The 16,441-nt window shown below is 39.8% G+C and overlaps 1 pseudogene; it reads right to left on the bottom strand.

Moving 5' to 3' along the window:
* Nucleotides 1–16,441, bottom strand: part of LOC115871815 — a 58,905-nt pseudogene that overhangs the window by 10,139 nt on the left and 32,325 nt on the right.

The following is a 16,441-nucleotide window of genomic DNA, read 5'->3' as shown; positions in this document are numbered from 1 at the left end:
AAGACTGTCCAGTTATCTCACAGGTGGGTTTTGGGTCTCCACTTTGTCCACGCTCCTTCACATCAATTTGATTGCTTGTTTCTGAACTTCGACACTTGTTCCTGTTGACACTTCATGATCATCACACAGGCTGGTGTGCTTCTTCTAATTGTACTTTTTCCAAGAAATTTTTGATGCCCATTTGTATAGTGATGGCTGCAGACCTGCATGTACACCTCCCCTAGCATCAGCCCAATTTTCAGTGACAAATTACAGACTACTGGTCAGCATTCTAGAAATACATAAGCAAAGACATTTCCTTAAAAGTTTGCTAACCGCTCATTGAGAGAAGCAGCTGATTCATTCCATAGCTGTTTAATAACGTCCTGTCAAGTGCCAGAAATTTACTACACATCTTGATAAGTTGCTATTTTATCACACTACAATGATTTGTAGAATTAATTAACGCAGCCCAGGCCTCCTAATTCTCACTTCAGTGTTCACCTACATGCATGCCATATTGCCTTCTTTGGCACATGAAAAAGGCTACAAATTTGAGCTCTTCACCTAATTAGGAAAGTGAATCTGGAACCTATACTCTGGACTGTTCACTCTGCTCTCTCTGCAAATAGGTGGTGGTGGTGGTGGTTTTAAGAGCAGAATATACATGGAAAACAGTTGTAACGGAAAGATCCTTCTAACATTTCTTCTTTCTCTGAAAAAGAACTACTTAAAAAGAAACATAGACAGGAGAAAGGATAAGGAAAAGAAAAGGCGCACTGTGTAATGTGCTGTATGTTGGAGGATCTTGGAAACATTTATAATGTCATGTGTGCTCAGAGACACAATTTTCCAAGAGGACATTTATACGATTTTCTTCCAAGAGTCTGCATCCTGTTACACTCTGGAAGAAGTGATCTCATGGTGTTTGTATTTGTCTCTCTCACAAAACCTCTTTTATGTGTATTAATGCATGTGCAGATCTTAGGATATGTAATACATGAGGCTCTGACATGTGCGGGTCATTCAAAGAGCATGCAGCTACTTTCATAATGGCGTCATCTGGTTTTATAGTAGCCAAGGGACTAGGAGAGGGAGAGTGGGTTCAGGAAAAATGTTATGCCAAGTTACTTGGAAAATAAAAGCCACAGTAATTTAAGGAACCTAATAAAAGTGAAAAAAAATCAAAATCAAAATTCATGGCTGCCGGGCTGATGCCAACTAAGAGAAAGTCTATGAGATAAGATTTCCAAGGCTGTTATCCTTACTGAAGCATATCTCTCTCCCACAGAGGCCTGGTGGATTTGAACTTAACCTTTGAACAGGCAAGTGCTTCAGCACTGGACCACCGGAGCTCCTTAACAAGAGTGAATGAATTTGAAACATGTTATGAGTCTCAGAGGAACCAATGGCAATCACCGTAATCCCTTATACCATATTAGAATTATAAGGTGATTGCTTGCACATTGCCTCATTTGTGCAGCACTTTGCACTTTATAAAATGCTTCCCTATATATCATCTTGGTAGTTGTTTTTCTAATAACTTTGTGAATTATGCAAGACCAATATTATCCCAAATTTTTCAGTAAGAAAAATATGGCTTTGAAAGATAGAAAATTAGTAATTTACATTGATTTTTGTTGCTGTTATTCATATTATTCATATTCATTATTCATATTTATTTTCCATATGGTGGCTCACTGTGTCAAAGTGGAACTGGGATTCATCGGTTTTTCAAGACTGTGGCCTTTCAAAAGGGGATCCCAAGATGTGTCTTTGGAGGCATCGATGAGAAAATTCTAGCATCCAACCTTGTAACCAGCATGTGAGTGCTTTACCATGTGGGCCACCCAAGAGTTCGTTGTTGTTGTTGTTGTTAGGGGCCATGGAGTCAGTTCTGTCCCAGAGTGACCCTAGGTACAACAGAGGGAAACACTGCCTGCGCCGGGGCTATCCTCAAAATTGTTCCTATGTTTTGGGCCCATTGTTGCAGCTGTGATGTCAATCCATCTCCTTGAGGGCTTTTCTCAACTTAGCTGCCCTTCTCCTTTACCAAGCATGCCTTTCTCCAGGGACCGGTCTCTCCTGACAACTCATCCAAAGTACATGAGGTGAAGTCTCACCATCCTTGCCTCTAACAAGCTCTCTGGGCATACTTTTTCCAAGATAAATTAGTTTGACCTTTTAGCAATCCATGGTACTTTCAATATTGTTTGCCAGCACCACAATTCAAGCACATTTAGTCTTCTTTGGTCTTCCTTATTCAAGGTCCAACTTTCACATGCATAGGAGGAAATTGAAAATAGCATAGCTTTATTTGTATGAATTCATTTGCTTTCTGCCACTCTTTGTGGCAAATAAAGTTATTATTAATCTCATTTTGCACATAAATGAGGCAACAGCAGAGGTTAAAAGACTCATCATACATATCACAGTAAGTAAGTGGCAGGATGAGAAGTCACAGCCAAACAGAACCCTGATGAAGTGCTCTTTCTATTATGTAAAACTGGCTCTTTCTGTTGTATGGACTGGGTATCAACCTCAAAACTCTTTTCCTTTGAGTTGACACTGAGTCATAGTAATTCTACATTTATCAGAGTAGAGCTGATGCTCTGTACTATGTTCAGTAGCTGAATTTTCAGAAGTAGATTGGCGGGACTTTCTTCCTAGATGCTTCTGAGTAGGCTCAAATCAACAACATTTTGGTTAGCAGCTGAGTAAGTTAACCACATGTGCACTCGTGGTAAAGCCTGGGAAACCACTTTGCTTTGCTGGACCACAGATTTCTTCTTAGAAAGATGCAGAAACATGATTCCTAACTCAATGAATTACTGTGAGGAAAAAATGAGCTCATGTTTGAAAAATGCTTAGCATTGTGCTTGACTTACAGTCAGGGTCCAATGACTACAAAGGTGATAATTTTTCTCTCTGACCCCTATTAGTACTCAAATCCAAATTCACACCCACTAGTGAGTGCTACCTGGAAGCTTTCGAAAATGTCCTTTGTGCGTTCCATCTGGGGCTGCAGATTCCTCTACCAACAGTGCAGGAAGTCTGCACTAATCTCCAGAACAGACAACCAAGACTTGAAGTGCCAACCCTTTTATCTCTTTTTCTTTCATGTCTCCCAGAAACATGCAAGCCCTCCTGTTTCCAGCTTCTGCACCCAGCTGTTGGTCTGAATGCAGAACATAAAGTGAGAACCAAGCTCAGAAGGAAAACAAACCGGAGCTCTCTGTGAGTGAACATCTGGTTAAATTTCAAGATTCCAGGACCCCACACTAAGAGGCTCCCTATACTCCCAGCCCTCAGCCCTCTCAGTGACCTCAGCTGTGTCTAACACACTTTAGGAAATAAAGGACCCAATAGTTAAGGCAAGCATGAGGCCTAAACCAACCCAAGTAGTTAGGGGATAATGAAAGTGTGTAGAGATCAGCCCTGATATTCATTTACTAACCACACTGCAGATCCTCTTGGATAGATAGATTCTTCCCAAAGATTTTATCCTCTTGCAAAAACTCAGAATTATATTGGTGAGCTCTTTGATCTGCTCCCATCCCCTTCCCACTGGCCTTACAGGGCCAGCCTCTCACCTGTCCTCACATAACTCCCCGCCCAGTCATCCTGAACTGTTTGAAGTTCTAGAAATGTACCTTGTGTTACATGTTTTTTATGGTTTTGCACAAGTTATTGTTCTTTTCTTATCAAGAGTTCCCATTCTTCCCCCAAAGCATTTTACAAAGGGAACATCTATTCATGATGATAAAGCTCAAGTACCTGATCTTTTAAGATATGTTTCCTAATCAACGTTTTTCTTAAAGAATCTTCTGGACACATCCTTCTTCAGCGTTTATGTGGGGAAGGTGGTCACACAATGATGGTTTTTGTTCTTTGGTGTCTGTTACCTGATCCCTTCAACACCTCATGTTCACACAGGCTCATATGCTTCTTCTCTTGGGCTTTGTTATTTCCAAGCTAGATGGCCGCTTGTTTGCCTACAAGCCTTTAAGACCCCAGACACTATATCTTTTGATAGCCGGGCACCATCAACTTTCTTCACCACATTTGCTTATGCACACGTCTGTCTTCAGCAATCATGTCGGGAAGGTAGGTATCATGAAATGACTGTTTAGTTGAGCAAGGTGCTCTTGTGTTAAGGGAATGCGTATGAGGAGGACCAATGTCCACCTGCCACCCTACTACCAAACCTATAAATATTTGCACCTAGGTGGAAGGCTGATGGTGCCTGGCTATTGAGACCTATAGCATCTGGGGACTTAAAGGCTTGAAAGTAAACAAGCAGCCATCTAACCCAGAAGCAACAAAGCCCTAATGAAAGCATAACACCAACATGTGTGATCATGAAGGGCCAAAGGGACCAGGCTTCAAACACCAAAGGGGGGGGCGGATCATATCATTGTCAATGATGGTGGTGCATGAGGGGGATCCAAATGCTCATCTGTAGACTGGACATACCTTGCAGAGGAGTAGTGGGGAGGAGATGAGTAACTTAGGGTTCAGTATAGCAATAATGAAACCCACAACCTTCCTCTAGTTCTTAAACACTTCCTCCCCCCAACTACCATGGCCCCAATTCTTCCTTGCAAACCTGGTTAGATCAGAGGATGCACAGCAGTACAGATGGGAACTGGAAATGCAGGGAATCTAGGACAGATGAACCCCTCAGGACCAGGGGTGACAGTGGCGATACCAGGAGGGAAGGGGGGGGCGTATAAATGGGTAATTGATCACAGGGATCTACATATAACCTCCACTCTGGGGGATGGGCAGCAGAGGGGTGGGTGAAGGGAGACGCTGGGCAGTGTAAGATAAGATATAATAATAATTTATAAATTATTAAGGGTTCATGGGGGAGGGGAGCATTGTGAGGGAGAGGGGTGGGGGGAGGAAAATGAGCTGATTCCAGGAACCCAAGAGGAAAGCGAATTTTGGGAATGATGAGGGCAACAAATGTATAGGTGTGATTTACACAATTGATCTATGTATTGTGATGAATTGTATGAGCCCCAATAAAATGATTTTTTTAAAAAAAGAATATTCTGGAATAAAACTGGTAATTTTTCTCACCACCTCTGTCATAGACCTTGAAAGCTCTATTAATATTGGATGTTTCCACATCTAGTTCCTTGACACATTTTGGGGGTTCATTAAGGATGATTATTTTCTTCTTATTTATGAACCCCAGCTGCCAGGCAGAAAGGAGCCTTGATGATAGAGTGGTTACACATTGGACTGCGATCTGCAAGGTCAGCAGTTTGATACAACATTGAGAAATCTGGGGCTTTCGATTCTGTAAAGAGTTACAATCTTGGAAACTTGCAGGGGCAGTTCTGTCGTGTCCTATAGGGTGGCTATGAGTTGGCCTCAATTCGATGGCAGTGCATTTGTTTGTTTGGTTAGTTTTGGTGCCAGAAAGAGACACAACATTATTTTTAAGAGGCCATGTGGGAAAGTTAAGATGCTTTGGAACATTAATCTTTTTTGTTATAAAATTCCTGTTTTTAATATGATGTCATAAAATTCATGTTTTTAATATGCCTTTTGGCAACCTTGGACCTCTAGTACTAATTTTTTTGTGTGCCATAATTCAGAGTTAAAGAAAATGACATGTTTTAGGTGAAGATTAGTATAAAAAATAATATCATTTTTTCTGATTTAGGTTCCCATACACCTTCAATTCTATTCCACCCCGCTGACATGGGATTTAGAATCAAATAGAAGCACAACATTCCAACACTGTGAGACCAAATCAGGTTTCCAAGGCTTTATTGTTTACAGAAGACTGCCACATGGTTGGCAGATTCTAATCCAAGACCTTTCAGTTAATAACACAGTGCGTAAGCATTTAACCACCAGGAATAGTCTGACAGTGAATTCTGAAAATTTTTCTGACTATGAGCTTTCTGATATCCTATATGTGAAGTGATATGAGGAAAAAGACAATATCTGTAATCATGTCTAACATGTGTTTGTTTGTTTTTCTGGTAGGTGCCATTACATTGGCTCCTGCTCAAAGCAACCCTCTGTACAACACGATGAAACACTGTCCAGCTTCGTACCATCCTTACACTTGTTGTTATGCTTAAGCCTGCCGTTGAAGTCACTGGATCAATCCATCTCACTGAAGATCTTCCCTTCTTGTATCTCTCTCCACTACCAAGCATGATGTTCTTTATCAGGGAGTGGGTTCTCCTGATAACGTGTCAAAAATGCATTCGGTGAGGTCATCGCATCCTCACTTCTACGGCACATTCTGGCTGTACATCTTTCAAGACAGATTTGTTTGTTCTTCTGCCAGTCTATGGTATTTTTGATATTTTCAGTAACATAACTCAAATACATTAATTCTTCTTTGTTCTTGCTTATACATGATCCTGCTTTCATACTCATATACATATGAACCTACTGAAAAGACCATGACTTGAGCCAGATGCAATTTAATCCTCAAAGTGACATTTTTGCTCTTTAACTCTTTCAAGAAGTCTTGTGACACCAATTTGCCCAATGGATACCCTAATTTTATTTCTTAACTGCTACTTCTATGAGCATTATGTATCTAAGTAAAATTAATTCCTTGTCAACTTCAATCTTTCATCTGTTTATCATGTTATCTATTGGTCCACTGTGATGATTTTGATTTTTTTAACATTGAAGTATAATCCATACTGAAGTGTGTAGTCTTTGATCTTCGTTAAAAAGTACCGCAAATCCTCTTGTCTTTCAGCAAGCAAGGTTGCGTCATCTGCATATTGCCGTTGCTTAGTATGTCTTCTTCCAATCCTGGTTCATTCTTCTTCTGCTTATAGTCCAATTCTCAGATTGCTTGCTCAGCAAAGAAAGAGAACAAGTCGGGTGAAAGGATATAACTCTGACACACACATATCTTATTTTTATACCTACCATACAGTATCCATTTGTCCTGTTTGAACAACGGCTCCTTGAGATTTGTTCATGTTCCACATAGGAGCACAATTAAATGTTTTATAATTCCCATTTGGTTTATGTTGGGGTCTCTGGAGAAGCAAAACTGGTGATGCTTATATATGTACATAGAGAGAGAAATTTATATTCAGAAATGGCTCATAAAGTTGTAGAAGTGGGCAAGTCCAAGTCCAGGCAAGTTCTATATTTGTGGGTGAGATGTTAAGATGGAGATTTCTCTCGACTTGTGTAGTTGCAGGGGATGATGGTCCCAAGATTGGCAGGAGGACCACAGGCTATTTGCCACAGAGGCAGATGAGTCCATGGTTAGCAGTTAAGGCATGCGGCTACAGAAGTGGATGGATCCAGAGTTGACTGGTTAGCTGCCAGGCCTTGGATGAGTCCCAGGATCAGTAAGCAATATGGTAGGTTATTGTCTCCTGTCCAAAGAACCAGATGGCAATGAGCCAAAGCAGGATCCAGACCCAGCAAAACTGTGAGCTTGCCAAAGCATCCACGTATGAAGAAGCTGACCACACCTAGAAAAAATGAATTGCATCAAGCCTGTGACCTGAGTCAGGGTGTTGCATCCATGTCCTCTTGTCCATGTCCTCTTCAGAACCTTGCTTGAACTTGGGCCGCTCACTGTCAATGTACTGCTGAAGCTCTTTTTGAATTCTCTTTATCAAATTTTTACTTACATGCCAGATATTGAAATTGTTTGATAATTCCCATATTTCATTGGGCTATCTTTCTTTGGAATGGCACAAATATGCATCTTCCCAGCCACTGGCCTGGCAGATAGCTAACTATCTTCCAAGTTTCTTGGCATACCACATGATTACTGCTAAATAAATGATAAACATAGCTGTTTTTCCTTTTTTTTTTTCACTGCCTGAGGTAGTTAGCTTATTGTGCCAATCTGGGCGATAAACACATGTGGGGTTAATTGAAGGGCAGAGGGATAAATGGCTCGGTGAACCTCGCATTTCTACTTCTCGGGTCTCTTGCTTTGTGATGGTTGGACGAGGGTGCAGCTGCCTTAGCCAGTTCCCTGTTTTGACTGGCAAGGCTCACTTCCTGCAAGACACCCCAAGGAGAAGCCCCATGGACCTACCCCAATGCAGTCCTGGGTGCTGGAGCAGCCGTGTGGAGATCCCTGCCAGTGCTGAGATGCTTACGCATTCACTGACTCGGCTTTCCTCCTGCACTCGGCATCATTGGGTCTGTTTTGTGAGGTGGAGGAGGACTTTGTGGATTGGGGTTGGACATATGGGTTAATGATGGCCTTGTGAGCTTGGGCAGCACTGGGTTGGGACGTTTTCTTGATGTGCATTTAACCTTTATAAAACTCTCTCTTATACATGAATTTCTGTGGATTTGTTTCTTTAAAATACTCAGACTAACACACTGCCTGATAAGATGAAAGGAAATCCAAATGCTCTAAGGCCTTAACTATTATAATGTAACCTTGGCTTCTTTAAAACTCAGATTACTCAGCTGAAATATAACACAGGCATGATAAAACCACTATGAAGCTCCAATCTTTTTTTTAATTTATATGTTATTCTGAAAGAAAAATGCAAGCCTAGGCCTAGAAAATAGATAGCAAACATTAATTGATTGAGTAACATATTTAAATTTATCCCACTTGTTTGATTTCTATGAATTCTAGTGCTGATGAAAATACAAAGTCTCTGTCAGGGCAAGATATGACAAAATAACAATTTATAAACTATCAAGGGCTCATGATGGAGGGGGGAATAGGGAGGGAGGGGAAAAATTATGACCTAATCCCGGGGGCTTAAGTGGAGAGGAAATGTTTTGAGAATGATGAGGGTAATGAATGTACAAATGCGTTTTACACAATTGATGTATGTATGGATTGTGATAAGAGTTGTATGAGCCCCTAATAAAATGATTTTTTTAAAAAGGTACAAAGTCTCAAAAAGATACTATTGATTTTATCCACATAGTATCTACTTAAAGTCATCATAAAGGAGTTATTGACCTTTTAAAAATAAATATTTAAAGATAATGTCAACTCTTGAAACTTAGCAAACACTATTTATTTATTTATTGGCAAACATCTTATTACCAGATGCTGAAGGTTTTTTCAAGATAGGAGTTAATTAAGTTAACAAAGTATATTTAACTCAAAGGATCAATAGAAATACAAAAAAATTTTAAATGACTAGAAATTAGTACATATTTCCTAGTAAACTATTTTATGTATCGAAAATCATATTTTTCAACTTATACCACATAGTCATATAGTTAAAAATGGATATAAACACAAATAAGAAATATATTTTATAAATCAATTAAAGAGATATCTAATAACTAATGAATGTAAGGACCAAATTTTTCTTGAACATATGTGCCAATGATTTAGAAAGGAATTGCCCTAGTTAGACACCAATAAACAGATTGTTCAGAAGACCAGCTCAATGTCTTACCCGTAGCGCACATTTGGCCTTGGGTTAACAGCTGGTGATCACATTTGCCCTCACTACCATCAGTGCTCCAGAGTGTGGACAGCATGTGCTGCATGTGTGCTGCACCACTCAGGACACCCGAGTTCTTTCTAACTGATGTTTAACATGAGACTAAAATTTTAACAGATGATTGATCTGAAATTTGTCTTTCTGTTTTCTCTGGTAGGTCCATCTTGGGGACTAGAAGTTTGGACACAGGGAAAGAGGAAGGAGAGTTGGAAAGAGAGAGTCACGTGTATTGGGAATTAAGGCCTCTCCATTGTAGATCTGCAGTTGCTAATTTTCTGATGGACATTAGACAAATTATTTTCCCTATTGGTGCCTTAATTTCCTCATCTATAAAATGAATAAATGGTATTAGATGCCCTAAAAATCCCTGCAAGTGTGAATTTAATAGTATTCAAAGCTTAAATTGCATTCAACTACTTTCTAGTATATACTGCTATAATCTCTCCAAAATAGAACTGTGCTACATAAAGCATTTGGTGACTGTAATCTCTCAGAAGTAGGTTCCCAAGCTCTTTTTTGGGGGCTGGGGGTGGGAGGGAGGCAACTTTGAGTGTATTTTAAGAGTCAATATTTTGTTTAGTGATCAAGTACTTAACTAGCTGCAATACTCAGGGAATTGTCACCATTTTAGAAATGGATAATGTTCCAGAGGCAAATAACTTGACTGAGGCCAGTATTTTAATTATCAAAGTCAAAATTTGATTTCTTCTATTTATTGATCCACTTGTTCAATATTGTTGAGTACCATATGAGGGACTTGATTAGGTGTAGGTAATAGAGGAGAGGAAAAGGTTCCCCAAAGACAAATTTATTTTCTACTAAATTAAAGATATATTCTTGCCAAAATATCTGGAGAATGTCAAAGGCCCAGATTATCTGAGTTTTCTAAAACATAGCAAGTATTTGGGAAAAAGATCGTGAAATAACTCTAATTTTAAGAGTTGTCAAACAAAAAAGGAATAATTAATAAATACTTCTAACAAAAATTTTCCCCAGGCATAGTCTATTATTGGCTGCATTAAGCTAGGCACTCAACGGACTTAAAGCTCAACAGATGGTACTAAAATGAGCAGACGGCTAGGCAGGATCTATTGCCTGCTTTCAGAATAGTTACCACTACAATTAAATAAAATGTATTGTTATCGGCTCTGACTTCTGGTATATTGGGGTTTTTTTTTTGATAGGTGCTATCAGGTCAGTTTTCACTCAGGGACTTTATGTCTAACAGAACAAAACACTTCCTGGATTGTGCCACCCTCACAATCGTACTTCTGTGTGAACCCAGTGTTGCAGCCACTATGTCAGTCCATCTTATTGAAGACTTTCCTCTTTTTTCCCTGGCCCTCCACTTTACCAGAGGAGCCCTGGTGGTGTAGTGATTATGTGTTGAACTGCGATCCACATGGCTGGCAGTGGAAACCAGTAGTTCTGCAAGAGAAAGACAGGCTTTCTACTCGCATAAACAGTTACAGTCTCAGAAACCAACAGGATGTCATGAGTCAGGAGCGAGTTTGGTTTTTAGTTCACTTTACCAAGCATCAGGTCTTATTCTAAGGATTGGTCTCTCCTCACAAAGTGCATGTGATGAAGCCTCACCATCGTTGCCTCTAAGGAGCAATGTGGCTGTACTTCTTCCAGGAGAGATTTGTTTGTTCTTTTGGCACTTATGGCTCTTTCAATATTCTTTGCCAACATGATAGTTAAAATGCATTGGTCTCTTTCAGTCTTCCTTATTCAATGCCTAACTTTCATCTAAGGAAACTGAAAATAGCATGGCTTGGGTCAGGCACACTTTAGTTCTCTAAGCAACGTTCTTGCTTTTCAACACTTTAAAGAGGTTTGTGCAGCCCAATGCAGGGCTTCCTTTGATATTTTGACTGCTGCTTTCAAGAGCATTGACTATTGATTCAAGAAAGGTAAAATTCTTGACAATTTCAATCAATTCTCTGTTTATCAAGATATTACCTATCGGTCCAGTTGTGAGGATTTTGGTCCCCTTTATAGGGGGTTGTAATTCATGCTGAAGGCTGTAATCCTTGATCTTCATCAGCAAGTGTTTCAAGTCCTCCTCACTTTCAGCAAGGACAGCTGTGTCACCTGTATATTGAAAGTTGTTAATAAGCTTTCTTCTGATACTAATGCACAATTCTTCATATAATCCAACTTCTCTGTTTCCTCTGTTTGAATAAATATTGTGAAATGATATAACCCTTCTTTCCTGGTATAGTAGAAAAATATTGCTCAATCCTGCACCATCTTTATTTATTTTTATTTTTTAAATAATTTCATTGGGAGCTCTTACATATAATAATCCATGATTGAATTAGATCAAGCAAAACTGTACAAATGCTGCCACCATCAGTTTCAAACATTTTCTTTCTATTTAAACTCTTTGGTATCAGCTCCCCATAATCCCCTCTGTCCCCCCTAACCCAGAACCCTTGTGTAGTAGTTACATAATCTGAGGTCAATTTGAGGATCAAGAGTGTAGGGGTGGAGTCTAGCCTTTCAGTCCAGAGATAAACAATGAGGCTTCTGTGTGGGCATGGCCTTCTTCTGAGAATTCTGGGAAATCTGATATTCCTTCTTGGAGGCGGGAGACACTACTTCTCTTGGCTCATTTTTTTTGTGAGACATCCCTGAGGAGAAGCCACATGGACCTATCCCGCTGCAGCCCTGTGTGCTGGAGAAGCTGCATGGAGACCCCTGCCATCGCTGAGATGCTTACAACGTCACTGGATTACAAGACCTACCCCCTGGCCTATGATCATCCTGCACTCGGCATTATTGCATGTGTTTCGTGAGTCAGAAGAGGACTTTGTAGATCAGTATTGGACATATGGACTAATATCGGACTTATAGGCTTGTACTGGACTGGGTTGGGATGCTTGCTTAATGTACAACCCTTTATATAAAACTCTGTATTACACACTTATGGGTCTCTCTGGACTTGTTTTTCTAGTCTACCTGGATTAACATACCTTGTTATTATATTTGTTATTATTATTTTGCCTTATTTTACACCATCCAATGTGTCCATTTACCTACAATTCTGCTGTTCTTTTCATTTGAGTGGGATTACAAAATCATCATTGCTATCAGCTAGCCCCACTTCCCATACCCTCAGGAAATCATTACTCCTGTTAATATTTCTGAAGGGTTTTCTATTTTTCTATCTAGGCTTCCATGCATCTAACTATCTTAATTATACCAATGAACTTACACAGGTCTAACAAGATTGAAGAGATAAAACAAAGACCATGAGGGGAGGAAATGTTAAAGAACTAGAGGATAGGTATGTTTTTTGTCAGTGCTATACTGCACCCTGGATATATCCTCCCTTCTGGGTGGACCTTCTGTGAGAGACTGTCCAATTATCTCACAGGTGGGCTTGGGGTCTACACTTTGTCCATGCTCTTTTGTGTCAATTTTATTGCTTGATTTTGAACTTCTGATACCTATTCCCGGCAAAACCTCATGATTACAGAATGCTGTGCTCGTCCATGTAGGCTTTTTTTTTTTAACTTTCTTGCTTGATGGCTGCTTGTTTAACTTCAAGTCTTTAAGACTCCAGATTCTATATCTTTTAAGAGCCAGGCACCATCAGCTTTCTTCACCACATTTGCTTATGCACCCATTTTGCCTTTAGCAATCTTGTCGGGAGGGTGAGTATCATACATTGCCACTTTATTAGAACAAAACTTTCTTGTACTGAGGTAAGAGGCCCAAAGTCCACCTGCTTCCTTGTTGTGTGCGTGTGTGTATAGAGAGAAATATACCTATTTTAATATCTTTATGCATTTACAAATATATATACCTATATTTATGCCCATATATATATATATATAATTTTTACTTTCTTCTTATTGCCTCTTTTTCTTTCCTCCTGCCCCACTATCATGATTAACCATTGTTCACCTCTAAATAATTCCTCTTGGATACCTTTCACTTGATCAGACATCACCAGGAATGCCACACCCTCCTCACCAACTACTTTGGAAAGCCTGCTCTTCCCCTGTCCCTGTCACTGTTTGGTTCACCACTCACCCCCACCACCCTCCCAGAACCATTGGCTCCATCACTGTCTCCTTGGGATTTCTTATCATGCCTATCTTCTATAGATAGACACCAAAAGAGAAAGAAAAGAGAAGTGGTGGGGGTGGGAAGGAAGGCCATTCTAATAGTTCCGAGTCCAACTGTTATCCTGACCCTGAGTATGTCTCTGCTAAAAACCGAGTAGGCCCTGTTATAATCCATCAGACCAATCCCCTTTTCTTGTTTTCTATCAGAGTTCCGTATCTTGAGATTCAATTACTTAACAGAATTTATACCTTTTTAGTCCTCAGCATTTGTGACTGAGGGGTGTGCCTCGTACAATTTCCCTTTGCTCTTCTTGCAGTCAGGGGTGGAGTGGTTTAGTGCTCCCTGACCCTGTTATACCTTCAGACTTTTAGTGTGGCCCATTTGTGAATAACCCCCAACAAGTTCAGGTGAGGTGCCGAGCACTGTCTCCCAAGTCAGAAGTCTACAATCAGGCTTCCTCAGAGACTTTGTGGCTTTTCTTCCATTGGTGCTCTGTTGCACTCCTTTCTTGGTTTGCCCCCACGTGGGACAGTCAGATTGGCCACTCTCCCAGACCTGTATCTTCAGTGTGGTCCTCTGTAATGCTGTCATTTAGGGAGGGGATGTCATGTCTCGAGCTGAGACCCGCTCTTCCTGCACCATCTTTATGATTGTATATTTGAATCCATTGTCTGGCTACTGTGTGAGTCCATCTCATTGAAGTTTCTCTGGTTTTTCTGACTCTACCAAGTGTGATGTCTTTTTCTAGAATTAGTATTTCCGGATGATATATAATCACACTTCTTATGTACAAAAACTGCCTGCTATATCTTGTATTAAGTGCTCTATAGTTTACATTTATAGATGACTAAGTTTAATAATTAGACATATGAAGCAATTTTCTGAGTTCCTGGGTGGTGCAAATTGTGAACATTCTTAGTCATAAACCAAAACGTTGAACATATATTCTTCCCAAAGGGAATTCCAAAGAAAACTTTGGTGATCTGCTTTTGAAAAATGTCATCCATTGGAATTCCTATCAAGCACTGGTTGTGTAGCCAGTATGCACTTGTATCATAACTTCAAGGTTTCATACCTTCAAGGTCAATGGAAGAAAGATGGAGCTTTTTATTCCTGTCAAAAGTTAGTCTGGGGCTGCACAGAAGAGAAGATACATCCAGGGGGCAGTTTAGCACTGACGAAACACACAACAATTCTCTTGTTCTTTAATCCTTCCCCCCACCACTATTATGATTTTAGTCCTATCTCAAAAATCCTGCTCGACTGGTGTACATACATCGGTACAGATGAGAGTTTTCAATATATGGAATTCAGGATAGAGTACTTCCTCAGAAACAATAATGGAAGTGACAATTCCAGGAGTGTAGAGGAAGGGATGGCAGGGGGAATGGGGGTAGGGGGAACGGATAGCATTGATAGTGGAATATCCCCCTCGAGGGGATGAATACCAGGATCATAGGTGAAGGGATAGAATGAACAGTATAAGATATGTTTAAATAATAATAACAATACAATATATATTAAGGGTTCGCAAGGGCGGCAGGATGGGGGATAGAAGGAATAAAGAGAAGCTGATATTAAAGTACTCAAGAAGAAAGATAATGTTCTGAAGTTGTTGATGGCAACATTTGTACATGTCAGCTTGATATAATGGATGTATGGATTGTTATAATATACGTAAGAACCCCCAGTAAAATAATTTATTAATTTTTAAAAAGTTAGGGAAATTCACAGGGGAAGTTCTACTCTGGACTATAGGGTCACTATGATGCAACATCAACCCAATCACAATGAGTTTGGTTTTTTGGGGGGAAGTAGGGAGTGGGCGAGGAGTTCTGACACACATGGTATTACCATGATTCAGAATCAGCTCAGTTGCAAGTTCTTTAAATTGTTTTGTTTGTTTGTTTGCTTCAAAGAGCATGCACAGTGGCACACAGAAAAGATCTGGAGTTGATGTAGAAAGCTACAGTCTAAACCTAATGCTTTTAATATCTACTCTATTATTCATTTTATGTTTCTAACTCTAAAAAAATCAGGAGATACGTAATATCGTTAGTATATTTAAAAAATCAAGAAATATACTGATTTGGTATAAAGATAATTAGTTGATTTCAGATTATTTATTTTTGAAGAGTCAGTAAAGCTTGTATGTGGAGGTCAAATGAAGCTTCAGTATAAAGATGGTTTGTAGTTTAGACCCCCTTCTTGGAAAAAATATCACCTGACAACATAGCGTATGTTAAGAATTGGAGGAAAACATGAAGGCCAATGTTAATAGGGGAGATAACTCCCTGCCATAGAGTCAATTATGGGGACTCTATACAGGGTTTCTTTTCTTTTTTCTAATTTTTATTAAATACCTTTATTGGGGACTCTTACATCTCTTATCACAATCCATACATGCATCCATTGTGTCAATCACATTTGCACATATGCTGCCATCATCATTTTCAAAGCATTCTCTTCCCACTTGAGGCCCTGATATCAGCTCCCCATTTCTTCCCTCTCCCTCCCCTACTCGCCCTCCCTCATGAACCCTTGATAAGTTATAGATTATTATTTCTATGTCATACATCATCCTACATCAACCCTCACACACTTTTCCATTGTTTGTCACCCTAACAGGGGGTTATAGGTTGATCCTTGCGATCAATTCCCCCTTTCTACCCCCATCCTCCCATAATCCTCGTAGTATCTTTAGTCTCATTGTTGGCCCTGAGGAGTTTATCTATACTGGATTACCTGTGTTTCAGACTCTTATCTGTAGCATTGTGTATGTTCTGATCTAATCTGATTTGTAAGGTAGAATTGAGGTCATGATAGGGGGGGAGGAAGCACCAAAGAACTAGAGGAAAGTTGTGTGCTTTTCATAGCTGTTATTCTGCACTTTGACTGGCTCATCTCTTCCCTGTGACCCCTCTGTGAGG

This window comes from Echinops telfairi, unplaced genomic scaffold, assembly GCF_000313985.2.
Source record: "Echinops telfairi isolate 266 unplaced genomic scaffold, ASM31398v2 ScPeMD7_7407;HRSCAF=8445, whole genome shotgun sequence".
NCBI classification, from domain to species: Eukaryota; Metazoa; Chordata; class Mammalia; order Afrosoricida; family Tenrecidae; genus Echinops; species Echinops telfairi.
The sequence above is the reverse complement of the archived record's forward strand: the minus strand, read 5'-3'. Positions and strand labels throughout refer to the sequence as shown.